Below are 18556 nucleotides of genomic sequence, written 5' to 3' on the forward strand. Positions count from 1 at the left end.
AACTACATATACCACATAGCAGTCAAGAAAGCAGCAGCACAGGCAGAACAAAAATGAAGCACTTTGCCCCGGTGGTGCTTGTTTGTCAGAAGTCATGGTGAGCTCAGAACAGGGTGTTTTGTATGTCAACTCATTAACCCAAGAAAAACAAAATGGTGGATGAAACTCTTATTGACCTGGGATACAAATGCCACTGACTTTGGCTCTTGACCTTTAATTCTTGGTGGATTTTGAATCACTCCGTCTGTATTTTGGTATATACTATCATTCTAAAACATTGTGGTTAATGAAATAAATCTTAAACAGATGTAAAACAAGAAAAAGAAAAAAAGAAGTCAAATCCCTTAGAGTTGCCAGTTGGGAAGTTATTAGTGATGTTTGAGAGAGGAATGTGAGAGAAAGCTTGGCTGCAAAGCAAAGAGGTTGCACTGCAGTGGCGGTGATGAGTGAAAACTTCTCATTTATAAGTAGCACCCAAAGAGAGTCACCTGCCTCAACAGCAATAGAAACAACTGACAAAGCACGGAGAATCAGCCCTGCAGAACATGAATATTTTCCCTCCGTTGGAGGCTCAAATCCTACCCCCTAAGATTCACTGCCCTTCTAAGACACCTTCAGAGCTGCATTTTCTCTCTCCAGTTTGCATACACAAATGTCAAGCTGAACATTGAAGTTAAAGGGATTTTTTATTGGTGTTCAAGTACTGCATGAATAAAATGAAAGAGGGAAATATAATCTGCTTTTGTCACAAATCCACCTTAGTAAATGTGTGGAGAAAGTATGTTTTCAGCAACTTTCTGATCCATTTCAACTTTAAAATATTTTATATTATAGCTACTCTACACATTTATTCCTCTTCCTGATTCCAACTTTCAATATGCTTTTAAGGAAAAATGAGATGAAAGTGATTGTGCATCACCATTCATTTTTGTGCTCTCTTCATGTGCTAATTTACCATGTATGTATGACACACGATTCTGGTTTTCTAAAGTTAATTTTGGAGATTTTTACCTTTCTTCTCCTTTGCATGTAAACATGCTAATTTCTGAGGAAAATATTTCTGATATTAGGGTGTTTTACTCTAGAAAATGCTGTTTAAAAGCTGCTTTCATTTTGTAAAGAGCAAAGTCACAAGAAGCCCTATAGAAATTATTATTCATTGGTACAAGAAAACAGTAAAACAAAGTATTTTGTGGGTATTATGCTGTGTTTTTAAATCTACATTTTGCCAATTAAAATTTCTTTAATATCTATAGACAGTGAGAGATTGAGAGTTGAAGGAAGTTACTCAATATGAGTAACTTAGATGCCTCCCCAAATACTTCATTCCTTGGTTTCATGCTGAAACTGTCAGCATATTCTCCTTCAGCTCATTTCAAGAAAACCAGGGGTGGGAAAATCATGCTTTGTTGGGCAAATCTGGCTTGCCACCTGTTTTTGTAAATAAACTTTTATTGAACACAGCCACACTTGTCTCTTTATATATTGTCTATGGCTGTGTCTGCACTACAACAGCAGATTTGAATAGTTACGACAGAGACCTTACTATCAATAAAGCCCAAAATATTTGCATCTGACCCTTTATAGAAAAAGTTGGGCAGAGGACAGAGAGGGGCACTGGCTATAAGATTTTCTTTGCTTTTCCTTATCTAAAATATGAACTAAACATTGTAACAAAATAGTGTCTTAACAGCCACATTTACTTCAGATTCCTTTTAAAGAACCAATGAATTGACAGCAGGGACATGAAAAGATAATTCATCTGTAAGAGCACAGAAAAAAGAAGTAAGCAATCAGCAAACCAGAAATGTTGACTAATTTCTGGAAGATAGCAGTTAGATGGGCCTTATGGATGCATAAATCAGGTCAGAGAAAATAGTTAAAAGAGGCTGCAGTGAAGGTGGACATACTGCTTTCTGGTGGACCTCCCCCTCACATCCTTGGAATCAGCAGGTACAGAGAGCACAAGTGGACCGGGGCTGAGAATTAGGAGAATTAGTTAAAGGATTTCCTATGCACAGCTGGAGCTGGTCAATGCCTTCAATTGCATATTCTGTTCAGTTGGCAGTAGCAATGAATCTTAAGTTTCAGGCAGGCTTTCTAATGAGAAAGATTTATTGGTAAGGAGACCATTCGTGTGTATTTCAGGACTAGAGACAGGTATAAAGCCAGGGATAAAGTCACTGGATCAGTGCAGTTAAAAGGAAGAGCACCTGGACCAGAAGATGGAAATAGACTCAAGTATGTTTTTCCACATAGGGGATCTCTGACACTTGTGACTGCTCTGAATCTTTTGAGCACTCTCTGCTTTTGATTGTTCCCCACACTGTGAATACTGCTACCTGAAGTACAATTTTTAAAGTCTTTATTTCCTAGTCTCCATTGCAACTAGAATGAAGATAGGTAATGTTAGTTACCCCAATCAGTTGTATCCATACAGAACTTTGATCTGGAAGTGACCCACATAAGGCAGCAGGCTGGGCAGAGGGCATCTGTTCTGCTGCTGTGGGAGGCAGCAAAGGGAGAGAGGTTCTAGGGAACAAGTGACCTTTTTGTGAGTTCCCTAGTTGGGTCAGTTCTTCAATGAGGTTCTGTCAACTGTTTTTGTTTTTTTATCTGACAGTTTCTTCTAGAAACTAATCCTCCAATTTTCTCAATAGCTAGGTGAATTATTTAACATCTCTTAATAAATTCCTTCCTGATTCAAATAACTGAAGTGAGTTTTTTCTTTTGCATCTAAGAATTGTAATGAATAACACCTCAAAATAAAATGTTCTTTAGCTTGGTAACAACAGTGGTGCTGGGCCTGACAACATACTTCCTGTCCACATAGTCTAAAGGGAAATCTGCACATTGACAGGTCCCTTATTTTATATAGAATCAGCCTTCTATTTCAGAGTATAAAGCTTTGGGACAACCACTCCACAGCTGTACATGAAATGCAGACCAGTTATTTACACTAACCAATGTATTCTTCATTTATAATTATGAATAGGCAACCAAAGTTCATTTAGTATTTGAAGAAAATTCACAAATTCAAAGAGAAAAACAAAAGTAGGCAATAGAAACATTGTCCCAGAAGACAGTAAATGTAATGTAAAAAACAAACACAAAAAGCTTTAAAAAAAATGCTACTTCTTTCCTTAGATAAATCTGAGGAAATAGTCATCTACAACAAGGCAACTGTTAAAAAGGATCACTTAAAAGAATAAATGAGATCCTGAAAATGAATAAAATGATCACAAAATAACAGATCAACTAGAGACTGAATAACGGAATGGATACAGCTGAAGGACATGTTAATAATAGGTTACATAAATTCAAAGAAAACTAGAACATAGTCCAAAAAGATAAAGAGCAGGGAAATTTTAGAGAAACATTTAGAGACATGGTGGATAGATTCAGAATATCCAAAACCTAATTTAAAAATTATTCAAAGAGAAGTGAATGAAAAAAATGAAGGGAATGAAGAAAATTATTCAAAGAGAAGTGAATGAAAAAAATCAACAAAGAAAATTCATCTCAACTCTTCAAAATCAACAAGAAAAGTTTTGGGCATACACTTCTGGATAAGATATTAGCACTCCGCTAGAAGAATGTCCTAAATCTTCCTGGAAAAAAAAAAAAAAAAAGAGCATGTTACCTATAAAGGAATAAGAATAAAAATGGCATCAAAATTCTTTCTCATTATAAACATTTTATGTTAGGGAAAAAAATGGAGCAATAACAACTATTCATTGAGAGTTACATGAAAGAATTCTGAAAATTTATTTTCCATCTTTTCTTTCTCATATTAAAAACAAAAAAATTTAAAAATTGACTTTAGCAAACTGAGAGAAATATAGGAGAGAGAAATTATGATATCTCAGAAACAATGGAATTACTTTAGAAATGAAATTAAAAATAACAACAAAGACAGAATGGCCGTCGAACCATAGGCCTAAACACTAGGCATTTTAATTTAGATTAGGAAGTTGGAGTGTTGCGTAAAAACTGTCTTTGAGAAGAACACAGATTTCATTCCATGATATTAGACATTCTACTTTTCATTTTGATCCTAAGATTAATATAATCATACTATTATAAATTCTATTCATAAAATTTTCTAAGTTTAATATCAACTTTTGGATAAATCCTTGAAGAATTATAATTATAGAACAAGATTTAAAACACAGAAGTTTTGACATGTTAAGCCTAGTAGTAGGAGGTGAAAGATGATGAGAGAAGGATCAGGGAGGAACACTAACCTGCTTATATTATGTAGTAGAACTGTCCAAAGTTTAGGATCAAGAAATAGAGGGTTAAGCGTTTTAAAACAAAAATAATAATATTACTAACAAAATCAGGAAGTATGGGGGGTAAAGGAGGTTGTTAGAATTATAACTGCTAAATTCTCAATTTTTCTTAACATGAAGTCAACAGATACTATATAAAGGTTAAAAACAAACATAGAAATTAGTATAACATATTAAATTTTTGGATTAACCACCAAGGAGACTCTGGACAGATTTAAACACAATTGTCTCTAAAGTGTGGCACTAGGAATGGAAAGGTGAAGAAACAAAAGGCTTTTGGGCTTTTAAATGTATAACTTTCTATGTAGTTGGAATATTTTGCACGATGTGCATACTTTATAATTTAAGTAAAGCATTAAAGTAAAATAAACATCGTTTATTTTTGTGAAGATAACCAGAATTAGATTTGGATCTTCCAAAGTATAAAAATTATAAAACAAATAGTTTTTTTTTTTTTCAAGATGGCTGATTAGAGGCATTGCTAGCCTAATTCTCCCACTTAACAAAATACTGTGCAGAGATTCACATTGTGAACTTTTTTTCCAAAAGTGACGCAGGAACCTACAGGAAACCCAAAGGAATCTACAGACACTTTGAAGGAAGCAGGAGGCTGCAGCACATGCTGTGAATCAGGCTAAAGCCTATGGGTCCCCAGAGTGTGAGAGGGGGACTCTGCCTTCAGGATACACACCTCCCACCAGAGACCCTGAAAGTCCAGGCTATGGGAGAAGGCCATAACTCTAGTCAACACAGGAACAGACCTGGGGAGGGTCCTGGAATACAAAAGTAGGAGAAATAGCGGGAAGATCCTTGCATGCACTCCCAGATGCCAGCATCAACTGAGGACAGCCATTCCTTATTCTTCACAGGGGACCCTGTGGAGGACAGCCAAAATGTTCAGGCAGTGGTTGCAGGTTGAAAGAAGCCCCCAACGAGGTTTCATGATATAACCTCGAGTGAGGACCAACTCCCTTGGCCAGGGCCGGGGCAAGGGAGAGGGAAAAGGGGCAAAAGTGCAGGAGTTGCAACTGCAATAGCCAGGCACCCAGTTTTGCATCCAACAGGGAGGGGAAGGTGGGTGGCCTGAAACCTCCGTTGCTATCTTCACTGGGAAAACTCATGACTCAAGGCAGTTGGGAGTTCTGATTACAGGCTGACTAGAACTCAGCTTGCTGCTGCCAGTGGAACACTGTGAGAGTGAATTGGCCTCACCAAGCGTGTGGGAACTGTGTAGGGCTTACCACCTCCTGCTACTCCCCACTCCTTGTGCAGATTATTCTATGCAATAAAGGCAGCAATGCTCCCCTCTGGAACATCAACCCAGTGACCTGAGAACCACTCCCATCCCCCAACACACACAGGAGCAGCTGTTTGCCCTCATGTGGAGACTCAGAGCACAAACCTGCCTGACCCAGACCCCATCTGGCCACCTGTCTTGGTAGCTTAACACAAAGGACAGAATCTCTTGGGAGCTATGTGGCTCTGACCATTGCCTGAGAAAACAGAGGACCCACCTCGGGCAATATAAGGCGAGCAAAAATCCCACTGCTACCACAGCTGGGGCTTTTTTGAAAGTGCCACCTCCTGGCTGGAGGCCAACAAACACAGTCCACTGTATCTCCTGAAAGAATAACACTGTGCCCAGGAAGGAGAAAACAGCTGCACAATATCAGCTGTCACCACTGCTTGTACCACTCTGGTTAACCAGGAGGTCCTGAGTCTGTCCATGTGACCAGTTTATTACTAATATAACCAGAATTCAAGAAAGCCAACACATTAAAGATATCAATAACCAAGGAATTTCAGAGTCTACATCACTCCCCTGCCATTCCCATTAGAGCTGGTGCTGCTACCCACTGCTGGGAAACTTGAGGACAGGTCACATCACCAGATCATTTGCAAGCTTTTCCTAGCGTGAGCCTGGAGTGTGGCAACTTCAGCTAGATCCAGAGGAGCAACAACACTCACAATAATCTAGCTTCCAGGGATGCTCACTCCTAGGGGAAGAGGGAGTTAACTACATCAAGGGAACATCTTGTAAGACAAAGGAATCTGGATGGCAGGCCTTGAGCATCAGATCCTTCCACTGGTGGGAAGCTTCTTTCAGCAGAGGCAGTTGGGCTCAGTAAGGGAAGTCTTCAGCTCTGTCCCAACAGTCAGACATCCCTGGTGTGTGTGAAAGGTCTTGGGGAAGAAGACCCACTTGTCCCTGCTTGTCCACCACTGAAGGCACAGTTGGGATTTTTTCCATAGGAGCTCGGCAAGGATGCAACCATAGACAACCTTTCTGTAACACATCAGGGTGACTGCATTCCCACAGGAGCACCCTCCAGGTTCAAGCTTGCCCGAGAAACAGAGTCACAGTTCCTCTCTACTTGTAACATCAACATTCCTACAGAAGAAAAGAGGGGCCTGTCTGATCTGAATAGCCAGAGCTCTGGGACAGGAGTGTGTCTGTGAGGTGGATAACTTTCCTGCTTACCTGGAAGGGGAACGGAGGTGGCTCCAACCCTTCTCTCTGATATGACCTCAGTGCAACTCACTGAGAGTTCCTCTAGCCACTTCTGTCAAGGCTGGGACTTTATTTACCCACCTGCTTTAGCCACAGTTGGTACCTACATAGGGACACCTCCACTACTGGGCTGAAGCCTAAACCGTCAAACAGTAAATACAATAGTGGGGGAAAACAAATAAATAAAAAAAAGTACACACCATCAAGGAATGAGATAAGCTTTAAGAGACTTCTACCATTCCAAACCATAGGAGATAGTGAACTTGTTCATACATTGAGTACATTGATTGCTACTACAACCAGCATATGGGAAAACCATTATTCAAAGACTCTTCTATAACCAAGGAACTCTACAGAGTCTTCACCCCTGAAAGCACCAAGAATCAAATTAGGCTATAATTAACTATAATTATTAAGTTATAGTATAATTAACTATAAGTATTAAGGTATCATCTTTAAGGGAAAAAATAAATTTAAAAACAAAAAAAGAAACACAGTCAAATCAAACATACATTCAAGAATAATTAGAAGAAATAGTCTATCCAAATGAGAAGGAACAAAAAACCTTGAAAAATAGGGTGCTATAACACCCCCAAAAGATCATACTAGCTCTCCAGCAATGGACCCAAACCAAGACGAAATCTTTGAAACACCAGATAAGAAATTCAGAAGATCAATTATTAAGTTACTCAAGGAGATATCAGGGACAGGGAAAAACCATCGTAAAGAAAATTTTAAAAGCAGTTCGAAATATGAATGAAAAATTTTCTAAAGAGCTAGATATCATCAAGAAAAACCAATTAGAAGTTCTGGAAATGAAAGACACAGTGAGGAAATTACAAAATGCAGTGGAAAGTGTTAAGAGTAGACTAGAACAAGTGGAGGAGAGAATTTCAGAGCTCAAATACAGGCTTTTGAATTAATACAATCAGACAAAAAAAGTAAATACAAAGGAACCAAAAGAAGTGAACAAAGTCTCCAAGAAATATGCAATTATGTAAAATGGCCAAACCTGAGAATAATTGATGTTCCTGAGGGAAAAGAAAAAAATAAGTCTGGAAAACTTATTTGAGGGAGTAATTGAGGAATACTTCCCTGCTCTGGCTAGAGATCTAGACATCAAAATCCAATAAGCTCACAGAACTCCTGGGAAATTCACTGTAGAAAGATCTTCACCAAAGCATATACTGATGAGGCTATCTAAAGTCAACATGAAGGAAAGAATTTTAAGAGCAGTAAGACAAAAATATCAAGAAACCTACAAAGAAAAACCTATCAGACTAACGGCAGACTTCTCAGAAGAAACCTTACAATCTAGAAGGGATTTGGGTCCTATCTTCATAAACAAAACAACTGTCTACCAAGAATTTTGTATCCACAAAACTAAGTTTCATAAATAAAGGAGAAATAAAGTTATTTTCAGACAAACAAATGTTGAGAGAAGTTGTCACTACCAAAACAGCATTACAAGAAATGCTAAAAGAAGTTCTAAACCTTGAAACAAAAGCCTGATATGCACCAAACTAGAACCTCTTGAAACCTTAAATCTCACAGGGCCTATAAAACAATAACCAATAAGACGGTCACTATATAATAATGAAAGGATCAATTCAACAAGAAGATATTGCAATCCTAAATTTATGTGCTCCAAACACTGGAACTCCCAGATTAATAATTACCACTAGACCTAAAAAAATGAGATAGACAGCAAAATAATAATAGTGGAAGACTTCAGTACACCACTGACAGAACTAGATAGATCTTTGAGACACAAAGTCAGCAGAGACACATTAGACTTAAATGACACACCAGAACAAATGGACTTAACAGATATTTACAGAACATTCTACCGAGATCTGCAGAATATACATTCTTCTCATCAGCACATGGAACATTCTTTAAGATAGACCATAGGATAAGCCACAAAATAAGTCTCAACAAATATTTAAAAATTGAAATTATATCAAGTATCTTCTCAGACCACAATAGAATAAAACTAGAATCAACTCCAAAAGGAACCCTTAAAACTATACAAATATACATGGAAATTAAATAATCTGCTCTTGCATGATATCTGGGCTAACAATGAAATCAAGATAGAAATTAAACAATTCTTTGAATTGAATTATTATAATGACACAAGTTATCAAAACCTCAGGGACACAGCAAAAGTGGTGCTAAGAGGAATGTTTATAGCACTAAATGCCTACATCAAAAAGTCTCAAAAAGGACAGATTGACAACCTAATGTCACACCTCAAGGAACTAGAGAAACAAGAGCTAAACCGAAAGCTTGAAGAAGAAAAGAAATAAAAAAATTAGAAGAGAACTAAATGAAATTGAAACAAACAAACAAAAATACAGAAGATCAATGAAACAAGAAGCTGGTTCTTTGAAAAAATAAATAAAATCAATAGACCGACACTACAGAAATACAAAAGGTCATTCAAGACTGCTATGAACACCTTTATGTGCACAAACTTGAAAACCTAGAGAAAATACCCAAATTCCTGGAAACATACAAACTTCTTGGATTAAAACAGAAACAAATGTAAGCCTGAACAGACCAATAATAAGCAGCAAGATCAAAACAGTAATTTAAAAATTGCCAAGAAAAAAGCCCAGGACCAGACAGATTCATAACTGAATTCTTCCAGACGTTCAAAGAAAAATTGCTACCAATCCTACTGAAATTAGATTGAGAAAGAAGAAATCCCCCCCCTAAATCATTTTAAAAATGATTTTTTTTCTCCTGCCACCCCATTCCCACAGTAAGGTCCTAGAATTTTTTTTTTTTTTTTTTTTTTTGAGACAGAGTCTCACTCTGTCACCTAGGCTGGAGTGCAGTAGCATGATCTCGGCTCACTGCAACCTCAGCCTCCTGGGTTCAAGTGATTCTTCTGCCTCAGCCTCCGGAGTAGCTGGGACTACAGGCACGCACCATCACACCCAGCTAATTTTTGTATTTTTAGTAGAGATGGGGTTTCACCATATTGGCCAGGCTGGTCTCGAACTCCTGACCTCGTGATCCACCTGCCTCGGCCTCCCAAAGGGCTGAGATTACAGGCGTGAGCCACTGTACCCAGCTGATCCTAGACTTTTCAACACCTCAACCTGCTCAGTTTCCAAAGTGATTAATTCAATCATCTCACTCGCTGACAAGAAATTTAAAAGATAGGTAGATGTACCCTATTTGTCTCTTTCCCCTTCTTGCTGATTGGAACAGAACACCATCTTTGCCATGAAATGTAAGTCAAATGATGGAGAAAACAGAGTGCCAAAACAGAATGGGTCTGGGATCTTAATAACTGTAGAAACATTGGACCAGCCCTGGATATAATATCAAGATATTTGAGAGAGAAACTGTATGTAAACTATTCCCATTTCAGCTCTAGGCCCAATGAAACTCGATTCTAATTTGCTGATCTCCCTATAAATTCCTGGTCGTTAGTTCAAGTGGTTACCCAACACTGGTTGGCATACTTACCATTTCTCTAAGTTCACTTTCCCACTCTCCACAACCATCCTTTACTGACTTCAAGGACCTGACCTTTCTTTCTCCCCATCTCCTACCCTTTCTCATTCCATATTAAATGTGCACTTCATGCTTCCTAAAAATCATAATTGATATTGTCATCAAATATACAACTGACCTAAATCTTTGCTCATCTTTTCTTTTTCCTTCTAACAACCTTGGAGTAAGTGAGGCTTCTTCTAGCAGAGGCCACTCCCTGTATGGGTATCCAGATACTAACATTTCTACCACCTCAGTTATCTCCTCCTACTTGCATTTTCAGCCTCTCCCTCTCTGCTAGATTTCTGAAAACAGCATTTTAATTTTCCCTAATTGGTCTCAAGCAAAGGAAAGAAGAACTCCCTGAATGCACCTTCATTTCTACTGACCGTTCTCTCTTCCTTGCATATTCAACTGCTTTTAAATATTATCTACACACACCTATGATGACTTTCTCATCTGCCATTAACTAGACACTTCTTTACTCAGGAACTTGAGGACATATTCTTGATAAGAAAACATGCACTTGAAATTTTTTAGAAAACCATTTAAAACAGCCCTTGCGTTAATGCTGATATCAAAAAATGAAAGGTCACAAACATCCTCCAATGGACCTCTTAAAAAATCTTAAACTTACTTGACCTTATGTGATCATACTTCTCTTGATTCTTGTGACAACAAATTCTCCTGGCTTTTTGCCTATCTCTCAGTCCAGTCATTTTTCATTTCCTTTACCAACTCAGCTCTTTATACTTTGAAACCTTCAAATTCTTAACCTCCTCAGTAACTTTGTGTATGGTGATCCCCTCCCTGAAATGACCTTTCATCTTTTCTTTGCAAGGTTAACTTTTCTTCATCCTCCAGATGTCACTGAAATATTACTGCCTCAAAAAGAACTTGCACTTTAAAACCGTTTGCCACATTGTCTTTTAATGTTTCTGTCTTTTGTAATTAGATATTCATTTCTGATATTGTCTCCGCCAAGGTTTATATTCTACCATAAACTCTATAAGGTCAGGGTTCATGTCAGTTTATTCATCATTCTTTTTGAGTAGCCTGACACATGGGAGAGGTTCTATAAGTACGTGTGGAAAGAATGAATGAATAACTTAGGATGATGGAAATTTTCACTTACTTTATTATAATGCAAGTACAGAGAAAAGAGAGGGGATTTTCTTTAGGTATACTAGTGTTTTATTTATTTTCCATTGCTTTCTGCATCAAAAGTCAAGAAACATGATTGAGCAGTGAATGGATTCAGAATTCTCTGTAATTCCACTCAATTTTTCCGTAAAACCAAAATTGGTCTAAAAATAAAGTTAATTAATTTTTTAAAAGAAAGGCACTATAGCTTAGTAGTGAAGAGCATGGGCTATAGAGTCACACAGTCTAGGTTTCAATTCCAGCTCTGTCATTTAGGAGCTTTGTGACTTCAGGCAAGTTCCTTAAACTCTCTCTGAGAGTACATTTTAGTTTAATTTTGCTTTGTTTTAATGTTGTTCACTGCTGTATCCATACACTTAGAACTATACCCAGCAAATAGTATGAACTCAATAAACAGATGGCTCTCATTATTTTGAGGTATGTTCCTTCAATACCTACTTTATTGAAAGTTTTTAACATGAAGGGTGTTGAATTTTATTGAAAGCCTTTTCTGTATCTATTGAGATAATCATGTGGTTTTTGTCTTTAGTTCTGTATATGTGATGAATCACACTTATTGATTTGCATATGTTGAACCAATCTTGCATCCTGGGGATGAAGCCTATTTGATCATGGTAGATTAGCTTTTTCATGTGTTGCTGGATTCAGTTTGCAAATATTTTGTTGAGGATTTTTGTATCGATGTTATTCAAAGGTATTGGCCTGAAGTTTTCATTTTTTGTTGTGTCTCTGCCAGGTTTTGGCATCAGGATGATGCTAGCCTTATAGGATGAGGTGAAAAGGAGTCCCTCTTCTCAATTTTTTGGGAATAGTTTCTGTAGGAATTATACCAGCTTTTCTTTGTACATCTGATAGAATTCAGCTGTGAATCCATCAGGTCGTGGGCTTTTTTTGGTTGCTAGGCTATTTATTACTGATTCAACTTCAGAGCTGATTATTGGTCTATTCGGGAAGTCAATTTCTTCCTGGCTCATTCTTGGGAGGGTGTATGTGTCTCGGAATTTATCCATCTCTTCTAAGTTTTCTAGTTTTTGTGCATAAAGTTGTTCGTAGTAGTTTCTGATGGTTGTTTTCATTTCTCTGGGGTCAGTAGTAACATTCCCTTCAAAATTCTAATTGTGTTTATTTGGAACTTCTGTTTTTTTCTTTTCTTTATTAGTCTAGCTAGTGGCCTATTTTATTTGTTTATTTTTTCAAAAAACCAACTCCTGGATTCATTGATCTTTTGATTTCTGAGACAAAGTCTTGCTCTTGTCACCCCAGGCTAGAGTGCAAAGATACAATCTTGGCTTACTGCAACCTCTGTCTCCCAGGTTCAAACAATTCTCCTGCCTCAGCCTACCCAATAGCTGGGATTACAGGTGCCTGCTACCACACCCGGCTAATTTTTGTATTTTTAGTAGAGATAGGGTTTCACCATGTTGGCCAGGCTGGTCTTGAACTCCTAACATCAGGTGACCCTCCACCTCAGCCTCCCAAAGTACCAGAATTACAGGTGTGAGTCACCATTCCTGGCCTGATTTTTATTTTTATTTCTCATCTTCTGCTAGCTTTGGGGCTGGTTTGTTCCTGCTTCTCTAATTCTTTCAAGTTATGAGTTAGGTTGTTCATGTGAGATCTTTCTAACAGTTTGATGTGGGTATTTAGTGCTATGAATTTCCCTTTTAACACTGCCTTAGCTGTGTCCTAGAGATTCTAGTATGTTGTAATTTTTTTGTCACAATTCATTTTTATTAACAGAAAATAAATACTTATTCCAGTCTCAAAGTTGTCATACTTGAATTTGCTAATTTAAAAAATGAATTTTAAGTAATCAATAATCCTGCTTTGACTAAGACAATTAAATGTGGCTTAAAAAAAAGTATTCAGCATCATTTGCTCATAGGTCTCTCAGAATTTGTTCTTAAAGTTTCTGGAACTTTTCTGCCTGTAAAGTGCAGGGATTACCAAGCTACATGAGAAAGCTTCTCTGGGACAGGCAATAGGGAGTTAAGCAGTCATCATAAAGGAATCAACGTACATTGCATATGGTGGCTTGGACAACAAAACCATCCCTTCCCCTCTATGGTAGCTCAAGAGAGACATGCTTCTAAGCACTGAGGTATGAGGAGTCTCAGACTGTTATTTGCTGTTAGAATCGGTCTTACTGGCAATAACGTTAAATCTCTGGCATAGATGCTACTGGTCCTTAATGTCGTGTGATTTTAGTAAATTCAGTAAATAGGTTGGATCTACTTCAATTTATTCAGAAATGAAACATGTTTAATTAGGTTCACTGGCAGAGTAAGGGTATGTTGATTTAGTATTCTTATAAAATATGTATAATATGTAGGCAAATCATGGTCTTAAATCATACCAAGAATACTACATTATTTAAGCCAATATCTATTTTAATACTAGGTTTATAATTAAAAACAGCTGATGAAACTAAATCCAAAGGTATGACAAATAAGACTCAGCTCTGTGTTGCTTAAAGAACTTTTAAAAACCATGTGCCCAGAAAGCCATTCAAGGAGAAGGCTTTCTCATCATTCTTTTTTTTTTTTTTCTGAGACAGAGTCTCACTCTGTCGCCCAGGCTGGAATGCAGTGGCACAATCTCGGCTCACTGCAACCTCCGCCTCCCGGGTTCAAGCAATTCCCCTGCCTCAGCCTCCCAAGTAGCTGGGATTACAGGCACCCACTACCGTGCCTGGCTAATTTTTGTATTTTTAGTAGAGACGGGGTTTCCCCATGTTGGCCAGGCTGGTCTCGAACTCCTGACCTCATGTGATCCACCCGCCTCAGCCTCCCAAAGTGCTGGGATTACAGGCATGAGCCACCGGGCCCAGCCCTCGTCATTCTTACTGTAGAATTCCTATTGGAGCTGGGCCAGAAATTAGCACTACTAAATACTTCAGAAAAGTCCAGAGTATTAAAAAGTCTTTTATGCAAAAGAATGTCTTTCTGCATCAGTGAATAGTAGTACTGATCAGAATTTCCTAATAACATAAAAACAAAGGCAAGTCTGTACATTTGATCAGATGTCAAAGTAATGGGAGGTGGACTATTATGTCAACCTTAGCCAGAGCTCCTGCTGGCTTCTTCCTATATACTGTTCACCAATTTGGGTAAAGTGGACTTTGTGAGAGAATAGTGTTTGATGCCCAGGACCTCTTTGGGGCATTTCTTCTTAAGTGGAATACACAATGGATAAGGGAGTAGGGGAGGTAATACAGGGAATCTACTCTTTCCAACTCAAAAGGGCTTGATGAAGCCCAGGTATGCATTCAGGAAGCCCATGGGATCCTCTAGCTGTGGATCGTGGCTAATGTGGTCATCCAGAATTGACATCATGGACCGCGACAGCATTTTCCTGTACAGCTTGAAAAGCTCTGGATAGGGATTTACAGGATCCAATGGCTCATAGATAAAATCAGTCGGGTTAGTTTCAGTGGCAAGAGCTCCCACTCAGTGTCTTCTAAGCTTCTTTCTCTGATCGATGATGTACTGTAAGAGATTGACAATGACTAAGTTCCCATGATTGTTGCAGCTGTGGGTTGGGACTGCCCACATGTACCATCCCACAGCTCATTCTCAGAGGGCCAAGTACATGGCCCAAAGACTGGGGTGAGACATCGAGAATACAAAGAAGTTCATCAGCCACGTGAGGATGGGTGACAGCACACCTCCACCTTTGAGTACCTTTTGGAGAAGGAGTGGATGGTGAGTCTCAGGAAAGATACCTCCATTTGACAGACGAATACTCTTTATGGTAAGCCTACCAGATTGATTCTGCTTGTACTTGTAGAGGAGCTCCTGAGCAACAATATTTCCATAGTCATGGGACAAACAGTTGGTCCTGTGGTTCTGGAGCCCCAGATGCCACAAAAGCACTTCCATAATGCTGGCCTGCTCAATTGTGGAATAGTGATGTGGTTGTGGATTGTCACTGAAGCCAAAGCCTAAGAAATCAAGCACAAGCACTTGATGAAACCTCAAGGTCAGAACTTCCCAAATCTTGTACCAATTATAGCTGGATGTTGGAAAGCTGTGTAAAAGCACAGCTATCTCCAGACTTCCAACCACACCCACAGAGTCTTGTTAGAATATATGCAGTCCCTCGTAAGTGAAAAATTTGCCTGAAGACTTCCAAGAGTGAAGGGCCAGGGAGATCTGAGGGGGTGGGATCTGCAGGTATGCAGCAAGTAGCCACATGGCCAACAGCTCCACTTGGACCCACCACACCCTCATCCTGATTCAGGTAAGACCTGGGCTACAGGCCTCCATGTTTGGGGGAACCGGTTGTGCATGCTAGTATATTGTATTTTATATTGTATTTTTGTTCTCATTATTTTCAAAGAACTTCCTGATTTCTGCCTTAATTTCATTATTTACCCAAAAGTCACTCAGGAGCATATTGTTTAATTTCCATGTAATTATTTGGTTTTGAGCAATTTTCATAGTCTTGACTTCTATTTTTATTGTGCTGTGGTCCTAGAGTGTGTTTGATATGATTTTGGTTCTTTTTACATCTATTGAGGATTGTTTTATGTCCAATTATGTGATTAATTTTAGAGTACATGCCATGTGGTGATGAGGAGACTGTATATTGTATTGTTTTTGGGTGAAGAGTTCTGTAAAGGTCACAGCCTACAGTACACTGAATAGGCAAAAACTAGCATCATTCTCCTTGAAAACCAGCACAAGACAAGGTTGCCCTCTCTCATCACTTCTATTCAACATAGTATTGAAAGTCCTAGCCAGAGCAATCAGCCAAGAGAAAGAAATAAAGGGCATCCAAATAGAAAGAGAGGAAGTCAAACTATCTCTGCTTGCAAATGACATGATTTTCTATCTAGAAAACCCCATAGTCTCAGCCCAAAAGCTCCTCCAGCTGAAAAACAACTTCAGCAAAGTTACAGGATACAAAATCAATGCGCAAAAATCACTAGCATTCCTATACACCAACAACAGCCAAACTGAGAGCCAAATCAGAAAGGCAATCTCATTCCCAATTGCCAAACACACACACAAAAATACCTAGGAATGCAGCTAACCAGGGAGGTAAAAAATCTCTACAATGAGAATTACAAAAGATTTCTCAAATAAATCAGAGAAGTCACAAACAAATGGGAAAACATCCCATACTCATGGATAGAAAGAATCAATATCATTAAAATAGCTATACTGTCCAAAGCCATTTACAGATTCAATGCTATTCCTATCAAACTACCAGTGACATTCTTCACAGAACTATAAAAATTATTTTAGAATTCATATGAAACCAAAAAAAGCCTGAATAGCCAAGGCAATCCTAATCAAAAGGAACAAAGCTGGAGGCATCAAGCTACCCACGTTCAAACTATACTACAATAACCAAAAGCATGGAATTGGTACACAAACAGGCACATAGACCAATGGAACAGAATAGAGAGCCCAGAAATAAGGCCACACATGTAGGATCATCCTGTCTTCAACAAAGCTGACAAAAACAAGCAATGGGGAAAAGACTCCACATTCAGTAAATGGTGCTGGAATAACTGGCTAGCCATATGCAGAAGATTGAAGCTGGAGCCCTTCCTTAAACCATATACAAAAATCAACTCAAGATGGATTAAAGGCTAGGTGCAGTGGCTCATGCCTGTAATCCCAGCACTTTGGGAGGCTGAGGAGGGTGGATCACTTGTGGTCAGGAGTTCAAGGCCAGTCTGGCCAACATGGTGAAACCCCATCTCCACTAAAAATACAAAAATTAGGTAGGCATGATAACAGGTACCTGTAATCGCAGCTACTCAGGAGGCTGAGGTATGAGAATTGTTTGAGCCTGGGAGGTGGAAGGTGTAGTGAGCTGAGATAGCACTGCTGCACTCTAGCCTGGGTGGCAGAGTGAGACTCTATCTCAAAAAAATTAAAAAAAAAAAGATGGATTAAAGATTTAAATGTAAAACTCCAAATTATAAAAACCCTGGAAGATAATATAGGCAATACTATCCTGGACATAGAAACAAACAAACATTTCATTTCAAATATACCAAAAGCAATTGCACCAAAAGCAAAAATTGACAAGTAGGATCTGATTAAACTTAAGAGCTTCTATACTGCAAAAGGATATCAACAGAGTAAAGAGACAACATGCAGAATGGGAGAAAATATTTCTAATCTATGCATCTGATGAGGGTCTAATATCCAGCATCGATAAAAAATAAATTTACAAGAGAAAAACAAACAACTCCATTAAAAAGTGGGCAAAGGACATGAACAGACACTTCTCGAAATAAGACATATATGTAGCCAACAAACATATGAAATAAAGCTCAATATCACTGATCATTAGAGAAATGCAAATCAAAACCACAATGTGATAACATCTCACTCCAGTTAGAATGGCTACTATTAAAAAGTCAAAAAATAACAGAGGCTGGTAAGATTGTGGAGAAAAGGGAACACTTAAACACTGTTGGTAGAAGTGTAAATTAGTTCAATCATTGTGGAAAGCAGTATAGTGATTCCTCAAAGGACTAAAAGCAAAACTAGCATTCAGCCAGTGATTCCATTACTGGGTATATACCCAGAGGAATATAAATCATTCTAAAATAAAGACACATGCCCAAGAATGTTCATTACAGCACTATTCACAATAGCAAAGAAATGGAATCAACCTAAATGCAACCAATGACAGATCCACTAAAGAAAATGTGGTACATATACATGATGGAATACTATGCAGCCATAAATAAGAATGAGATCATGCCTTTTGCAGGAACATGGATAGAGCTGGAGGCTGTTATCCTTAGCAAACTAACACAGGAACAGAAAACCAAATACCACATGTTCTCACTTATAAGTGGGAGCTAAATGGGAAGAACTTACGAACACAAAGCACAAAACAACAGACACAAGGGTCTACTTGAGCGGAGAGAGTGGAAAGAGGGAGAAGAGCAGAAAAAAGATAACTGTTGGGTACTAAGCTTAATACTTGGGTGATGAAATAATACGTACAACAAACCCTTGTGACATGTGTTTACCTATTTAACAAACCTTCACATATATCTCCAAACTCAAAAGTTAAAAGAAATAAGTAAAATAACATT

The 18556-nt window shown here is 38.3% G+C and overlaps 1 pseudogene; it reads right to left on the reverse strand.

The window, feature by feature from the left end:
* Positions 1-14422: 14422 nt before the first annotated feature.
* On the reverse strand, positions 14423-16249 carry LOC100461447 (mesoderm-specific transcript homolog protein-like; annotated as a pseudogene).
* Between the last annotated feature and the right edge of the window lie 2307 nt (positions 16250-18556).

Source organism: Pongo abelii, chromosome 2, assembly GCF_028885655.2.
Source record: "Pongo abelii isolate AG06213 chromosome 2, NHGRI_mPonAbe1-v2.0_pri, whole genome shotgun sequence".
Taxonomy (NCBI): domain Eukaryota; kingdom Metazoa; phylum Chordata; class Mammalia; order Primates; family Hominidae; genus Pongo; species Pongo abelii.